A 9,016-nucleotide genomic window follows, 5' to 3' on the forward strand; every position below is an offset into this window, starting at 1 on the left:
TATTTATTTTTCTAGTTAGAGGTAGAATTATCTTTGTCTCTCTTTTCATTTCCTTGCAAGGAAATAATATCCTTGTTTTTGGTATGATGTATTTTCTCGCCTTGTGTTGGAGTTTTCCATTTATTATCTTTTGTAGGCCTGGATTTGCTGAAAGAGATTGCATACATTTGGTTTTGTCATGGTATATCTTGGTTTCTCTGTCTATGTTACTTGACATTGTTACTGGATTCAATACCCTGCTCTGTCGATTTTGCTCTCATAGGGACTATTTGATATCTGTCCAGGATATTCTCACTTTCATAGTCTCTGGTGAGAAGTCTGGTGTAATTCTTATAGGTCTCACAATATATGTCACTTGGAACTTTTGCTTGCTGCTATTAATATTCTTTCTCTGTTTTGCACATTTCGTGTTTTGACTATTTTGTGATGGGAGGAATTTCTCTTCTGCTCGAATCTATTTGGAGTTCTGGGGCTTCTTGTTTGTTTATGGGCATCACTTTCAATAGGTTAGGGAAGTTTTCTTTTATAATTTTTTGAAGGTATTTACTGCCCCATTAACTTGGAAGTCATCTCTTTCTTCTATATCTATTAACTCAGGTTTGAACTCTTCATTTTGTCCTGGATTTCCTGTATGTTTTGGTCCAGGAACTTTTTGTTTTTACATTATCTTCATCAGTTGTGTCGATGATTTCTATGGAATCTCCTGCCCCTGAGATTCCTCTTCTATCTCTTGCATTTTGTTGGTGATTCTTGTATCTACGTCTCCTTGTCTCTTCCTGTGTTTTTCTATCTCCATCTTTGTCAACTTTTTGCTTTTTTTTATTATTTCTATTTCTATTTTCAAGTCGTTCACCTGTTTCGTCATGTTTCCTGCAATTCTTTCATTGATGTTTGTGTTTCCTCTGGAAGGGCTTCTACTTGTTCACTTGTGTTTTCCTGCATTTTACTGAAGGAATTCTTTAGGTTTCTCTCAAAGTCCTCCATCATTACCAACAAATGTGATTTTAAATCTAAATCTTGCTTTTCTGGTGTGTTTAAATATCCAGTATTTTCTTAGGTGGGATAACTGGGCTCTGCTGATGCCAAATAGTATTGGTTTTTGTTACTTAGATTTCAAGCTTGCCCCTGGTGTTCGTTTGTCTTGCTGCTTCTGAGAGTGACTTACCCTGGTGTAGCCCTCTGTGTCAGCACTGTTGTAGAACTCTTTTCTTGTTTTCTTTCAGCCTTACCTGCGAACAGGTGTTCTGTTCCCATATGTGTAGGCACTCCTGGAGACCTTCTTCCAGCTCTAGGAACAGGCAGAAATCAAATGATCATGACCTTGATTTTTCCTGTATGTCCTTGCCCTCCATGGGTAAAGTTGGCACTGTGCGAAACCCTCTTGGGCCTTTATGGTGGAAGGCCCTCTGACTTCTCAGGAATATCCACACTCCTGAGGGTCCAGCACTCTCTGCTATGGGATTGAATACAGAGAACTGTTTGGCCATTCAGTGTAGTCTTCGGTGCGGACCGGAATCGTGGGTACCAGAGGCTGACCGTTCCTATATCCCAGTGTCCAGAAGCACTGCTCAATTTCTCCTTGCATCAGTGATGAGGGCAGAGGTACGCATGTGTCAATCTTACCTGCAGCCTCAGGATTTCCTGCAAATTATTTTTATTGCAAAAATTTAAATGTAAATATGACATTCTGGTTCTTGAGTTGGTTTTCTGGAATTTTAACTGGAAGAGGAAAGGCCTCACTCTCTAGCTAGAGAGCTACCTATACAAATACAGAAATTACTAATGAAAAGGAAATTTCTTTAAAAATATTTCAAATTATAAAAGTATTCCTTTTCTGTGTTAGCTGTGGGAAGGTTGTTTATTTGTTTTTGTTTGTTTGTTTGTTTTAATTGAATATGGAGAAATATGTACAATACATCAAAATAAGTGTGAAATGCCTAACAATAGAATACTCTTCATTCCAGCAATTTTTCTACAAGAGCAGAGTCCACTGAGTGGTCAGTACAATAGACCTCCTGCTTCATAATTGTCAGAGCTTTAAGTCTGTCTCATGTTCTCTCCACTTGGATTTTTATAAATTTTTCATGAATGGGTGCAGATCTAATCTAATAGATCTAATAATCTAGTATACCTAACTATGTCGTCTACCCCTTGAGAAAATTTTGTATTGTTTTGCTTTTTGTTGTTGTTGTTGTTGTTCGGGGAGCTGTGTTTTTCATTCTCCACAATAGAAAATTAATCTAGTGATCAATTAGTGAATAGAAATGAAAATTATCTGTTGTGTTGAGAAATTTCCCAAAATAGAGTTTACACAAAGGTAAGTCTAAAATGTTTGTGGTACACATGCACACATGCTCATGTCCCATGTAGCTGACAAACATTCAATACCAGATCAAATTAAGTGATTTGGGAAATTAACTTAAATTACACAGAAGCAAACTCATAGGGAATACATTTTTTACTTAGCTGCATTTATAAGTTACCAAATGGTTGAAAAGGATGTAAATAAATACTGTTATCCTTCATTGTTGTTTATACTAACATTTTAATTCATGTACAATCTCTAAGTGCTCTTTCTCTATTGTGTTTCTCTGTGTGTCTCTCTCTGCATGAATATATAGGCACACATGTGTATGTGGCATACAAGTGTGTATGTGTGTGTGTGTGTGTATGTGTGTGCATGTTGGTGTGTGTCTTATATTGTATTTATGAACATAGGTAACATGTTTATTTCTTTATAATTGGGAAATACTGAAACCCACATTTGATTTGTGGATTAACCATGTGCTGATCTACTCACATACCTCTGACATTTCATTATATCAAGTGAATAGAGAGAGAGCCTAACAGGCTGTTGATATCTCCTATTCTACTCTTGTCAGGTAAAAGTGGTATATTTTTGGCAAGAAATCCCAAACTTCAGCAAAGGCATATACACCCATCAAAACAGGAAAGGTCATCTTATTTGAAGGGGAAAGTTATCAGACTGTGAGAAAAATGATTTTGCCTCATCTCCAATATTTGAGGGATATGAGACTGAACTTCAGAAGATATAACAGGAAGGGACAGGCAGAATCACTAAGGAGCCACAGTAAACTGAACACTGGAGCTTCTCATTACATGAGAGCTCATGGAATGGTAAGGATGGTAAACATAATGATAAGAACTTTGCAGTACATAATCTGACTCCATATAAGACTACAATGTGAAGAAGATGTGAAGTAGTCACCAACACAGTGCTAACAGCTGTGAAAAACAGATAACATTTACATTGTGAAAAACAGATAACAGCTAACATATTGAAGGATGAAGCATGAAGAGTTATGTTCCTGTTTGGTTTATCCTTCTTCTCTTTCATGGCTCAGCTTACACTTCTTAAGATGTGTTTCTCTCCACACCATTATTTTGCAGACATTGAGATGTTCCATACCTTTAATTCTATGTATGTGAACCAGTAATCATTTATTTATCCAATGATTATTTGATTTTAATTTATCTTCAAAAATGATGAGTCTTGAAGAAATGATACTTTTAATGTGTGGGTTTGAATATTCATAAAAACAATCAGAGAATAATCTGGACCCAACACACACACACACACACACACACACACACACACACACACACACACACACAGAGTGGTAGGAGAGAATAGCCTTTGGCATCAGGAAAGCATAAAGATGAGAGGGTTGATTAGTTTTTCTGCATAACATTGATGACTAGTTAATGATAAGAATGGGTAAAATATTGAGATACACTCAAGGTTTTCTTTTCCTTCATTTGAATGATAGCTTGTGAAAGTGTACTTAGACCCACGGTAAACCTTTTGCATGAACTACATTATTGCCAGGACTACAAGTTTCCACCATCTATCGTAAGTATTAGAACACTTGGCTCAATGGTTAGCACACTTTGGAAAATCCCTTGGTGTTAAGAGAGAAAGTATTAGATATGAAATTCTGTGAGAATAAATCTTTTCTAAGCTTTGATATTTGTGACTGCAGACAAAGACTTTGACTCTGATGTAACTGAGGCTCTAAAAGTATGAAAAAATTAATATCTCTCATGTGCAAGAATCCTTCTAATGGCTTACTGCTCTGTCTTGCAAAAGATGAGTGTCAAGTGTGTCAGTTGCTATTTGTGTCAGGAGAAGGGCTTGTCTGTCAAATGCTTTGCAATTGCCAAATTCTCTGAGGTCCCTGGAGAATGCTTCCTCCTGTTCACCTTCATCCTGTTCTCATTGCCTTATCTATCTGCACCAGTCCATCTCTACACACCCCCAGGTGCTTCTTTCTGGTGAACTTATGTATCCTGGAAAATGGCTACATGGACTCTGTCCTACCCAAGATGTGGAGTACTTTGGAATTGAGATCCAAGGGCTCTCTCAGGGGGGATGTATCATAGAGATATTTTCCTCCACACTTTTTGGTATAACTGAGTGCTGCCTATTGGCAGTCATGTCCTCTGGCCACAGTGTGGCCCAGATTCACTATGCAATCCAAATGAGTCATGGTGTATGTGTCCATTTTCAATTATTTCATGGGGATTAGGTTGCCTTGTAGGGTTGGGACAAAATTACTTGAGGTCCAAATCTAAGCACCCACCAGTAGTTGATAAACTCTTGGTCTACACAGCAGTGACAACCATGTTGAACCACATCGTCTATAGCATAAGGAACCAAGAAGTCAAGGAAGCACTGGGAAGAACTCTGGGTTTGAAGAAAGTTGATAATAATTAGGTGCATAGTCTTTGAAAGGAAGAATACAAAACACTGTGCTCTTTCTGGCTGTCTTGAAACAATCTTTAAGAAACATAACTTTGTTTTAGAGTGTTCTCTATATTCACCACCATTCTAAATTGCAAACAATGGTAAAGTTTGCTTGCTATTAAATAACTTTAGTAGATTAGTCCAGTACTTAAAGATTTTGATATGGGCAGAGTTTAAAGCACATGCTAATGTCTCAGGGGCCTTGAAAGTCCTCTGTATCCTTTCTTAGGTATTGGGAGATCTTCCAAGAATTACTTCTAAGTGATCTCAGCTCATTATGCTACAATTCCATATTCCTCAGTACATGTAAATTCATCGCATTGGACTGCAACTGCTAAGTAGTTTTCAGGTCAGTAAATTGTTAGCCTCTGCTTTTTGTGCCATTAGGTCAGTCCACATGTCAGATTTGGGCACCCAGGGCCTATGATTTTGGAACATGAGTAATCTTTCGTCCCTTTTATCATTTCTAACAGAGTAGTGGAAAAGAATTTCAGCCAGATGATTCTCAAAATCAACATCCTTATTTCAGATGAACACATACACACACATACACACACACACATACACACACACACACACACACACACACACACACACTGGCATTCATCCACACATTATACAGGGAATTAACTGGGTTTACAAGTGAGAGAATGCTAATATAGAAGGTCAGCTAGTGTCAGATAATTAGATTCTGGTTGTTATTCTGAAATAAAATAAAATAAAATTAAGTTGAATTAGAATAGTGTATAAGGAAAGAAAAATAGAATTCCTTTTAAGTGTGCAGAAAATATGGTAGACTTTAAAATATAAATTACAATGACACTAAAACTAGAGTATTATTTTAGGCATGAATCGCCCAAATAGAAAGACAATGATAGGATTCTCCTCAGACTCATTGTTCTCAGTCTAATTACAAGCAGTAAGGACCATTGAGGCCAGAGCGTTGGAAAAAAATTACCGAGAAGCTGAAAACAAAGTCGAAAGTTTTGAAGAGACACACAATCTTTCCAAAGTCTTTAAGTAATTCTCCTATAACTTCCATTACTGTAAAAGGAAATACAAAAGAAAAATACATTAAAATATTTTAACTATAAAAGGAAAATAATTTGAAATAATTTCATTGCTCCTTACTTTGGTGTTATTAAGATGCCAGTCATCCACCTAATGCTGAACTTAGATGAACAAAGCAGGAAACACTTTTTGGTATCTGTGCCAAGTACATACAATCTCGACCTAAAAGAGAAAAAACACTAGGCAAATCCAAATTCAGAGACATTCTACCAAAGTAATTATTTCACTTAAATTTGTGGTCATAGAAGATAAAAATAGTAATGAATTATCAGAGAATAGAATAACCAAAGATATGTAATAATTAAGATTTAACTGGATTTCTGAATTTTATAGGGCATAGAACATGTACAGAAGTAGAACCATTGTTTTTATGATTTGGTCAACCTACTGTGGTATTTGTAATATATTAATGTTTTTCAATTATCTGATTTGGGAGAATTACTCATTAGATGGATTATGGAATATAAAATTGAGGAATTGTGGTACGATAAAAAACAGCACTGTTTCCTATCAACTAAATTTGATGTTCCTGTATATTTTGACTACAGCTTTATTTTTTGTATTTATTCATTTTATTAATTTATGTCTCAAACACTGCCCTCCTTCCTGTTTTTCCACACAAAGTCCCTTACCTCAAACCCCATCCTTTCTGATTTCTCCTTTTAAAAAGAGAAAACAACGGTAGATATAAGGCATGTTTAGTCCCTGAATAGCTGTTTATTTGCCCATGTATTTGAAAATCTATAACACTGATAGTACAGACATCAGGAAATAGTTTCAAAAATGATCTTCAAAATTTAATATTCTCCAGTTATCAGCTATCAGCTATCAGCTTGACAATACTGGAAGAATCCCAGAACATAAATATCCTTGTTATATACATAGAGAAAAATGATCAAGAAGAAAAACGGATAGCAACCTTCTGGATTCAACATAAGAGAGCCTCAGTTCCTGTAATGTATTCTGCTTGATTTTACAGAGATTATTGTCTAATACCTGGAAATGAACACCTACAAAATCCAACTAAAAACTAACCACAAACTGCTATATTTATAAAAGCTAAACAAATATGTGGAAAGTATTTTTCAGCTACATATGAGAACACTCTGTTTATTAATTTATATATTAATAAAATTTAAATTTTATTACTGCAAATTTTTACTGCAATTTTTTAAATAAATAGATTTTGGTGATTAAGGAGATTGTTAACTTTTTCTGGGTTAGAGTGTAATATGGATCAGTAAAATGTTTATTTGACTGTGATTATCACTTTGAATATTCTCGTAAATCAAAGTATGTCAACCAGGAACTGCTCTTCTGTTTTTGTACTGTTTGTTGTTCATATGTAAGTGTTTTACCTGCTTGTATATGTGTGCACCATATGCATGCGTTGTGCCCAGGAAGTTTAAGAGATTGTGAGATCCATGGTGCTGAAATTATAGCCACTTGTGAGCTGTAACATGGGAGCTGGGGAGTGGCCCCGGATTCTCTAGAAGAACAGATAGTGCTATTAATCTCTGAATCATTTCTTCATCTTCAGAAAGTGCCATTTTTGTAAATATAGTGCATAAGCTGACCTGTATTCTGCATACACCACTGTTTTCTCACATGTGATAGTGTAATATTATACACAGAAACCCCCATACCTTCACACACACACACACACACACACACACACACACACACATATATATATATATATATATATATATATATATATATACTCACGCATACACACAAATACACACACACAAACACACACAATTGTTTCTTCAAGTAGACTTAGTTATTTTCATAGTTATTTGTTTATTTATTCATTTTACATGCAGCACACTGCCCTCCCCCAGTTCACACTTCTCAAAATCTTTCTCCAAGCCTTTTCTTCTCAGAGGACATTGGGACCCCACAAGGTTATCCCCTCATGATGCATATCCAGGCTCTGTGATGCTAATCACATCCTCTGCTACTGAGGCCAGACTAAGAAGCCTAGATGGATAGGGGTGGGGAGGTAGAGATCATATCCTGAAAGAGGCATAGAGCTGGGGTAAGAGAGATACCCATGAATAATTGGGTGTGTCCTTAGCTGAGACTCACAGCGTCAGTGATATCTATCTGAAGAGCCCTCCTCCTGTAGCCAGACAGCAACCAAAATGGAGTGATAGAGACACTAATTTTGACCCAAAATTTATTCTGACCACAAGAAATACAGGGACTGTGCATAGAGCACAGAGTGTGGAATGGTCAACCAATGGTTAGTACAGATTGAGACGTCTTCCATGGATCAGCACTGACACTATTAATGACACTCTGTTATGCTTGCAGAAAGGAGTCTAGCCTGACTTCCCTCTCAGAGACTCCACTAAGCCACTCACTCAGACAGATGCAGAAACCCACTCGTCAAACCACGGGTGGAGCTTGGGGACTCTGATGGAAGAACAGAATGAAAAGGATTATGGCCTCTAAGGACATAGGCACTCCACAGGCTTTGTCTTCATGCGGGAACCGAACAACTAGAATTGGACTTTCCAAAACATGTTGTCTTTAGATGGGATAACTGTTTCTTTAAAATTCATTTATTTATTTACTCATTTTACATCCCAAAATCGGTGCTCCATCTTCATGGAATGTCCACACACATTGTCGAGGACACCTGTAAAAAGACAAATCTCCACATTTGCCACCTATGTCCTGGGGGCTCAGGTTCAGTCCACGTTCACTCCCTGATTGGTGGTTCAGTCTTTGGCAGACCCCAATAGTCGCTGTGAGTAGACTCTATTGGTCTTCCTGTGGAGTCCCTCATATCATCTGGGCCTCAATTCTTCACCTGTTTTTTTTTTTTTTTCAAAAGACTCCCCAAGCTTCAGCTAATGTTTTGTGTTGAATCTTTACACTTGTTTCTCTCAGCTTTTGGGTGGAATCTCTCAGAGGACAGTTATGCTAGGATTCTGTCTGCAAGCACGATACAGTATCTTTAGTAGTGTCAGAGATTGGTGCTTGCCAATGGGATAGGTCTCAATCTGTGCTAACCATTGGTTGGACGTTCCTTCCATGTCTGCTCTATCTATCTTTGTCTCTGATAATCTTGTAGGCTGTGTTCATTTTGGATTGAAGGTTTTGTGGGTGTATTTTTTTTCTTTTTCACATCACTGGGAGTCATGCCTGGCTACAGAAGTGGCA

Source organism: Rattus norvegicus, chromosome Y (assembly GCF_021556685.1).
Source record: "Rattus norvegicus strain SHRSP/BbbUtx chromosome Y, alternate assembly SHRSP_T2T, whole genome shotgun sequence".
Classification (NCBI taxonomy): domain Eukaryota; kingdom Metazoa; phylum Chordata; class Mammalia; order Rodentia; family Muridae; genus Rattus; species Rattus norvegicus.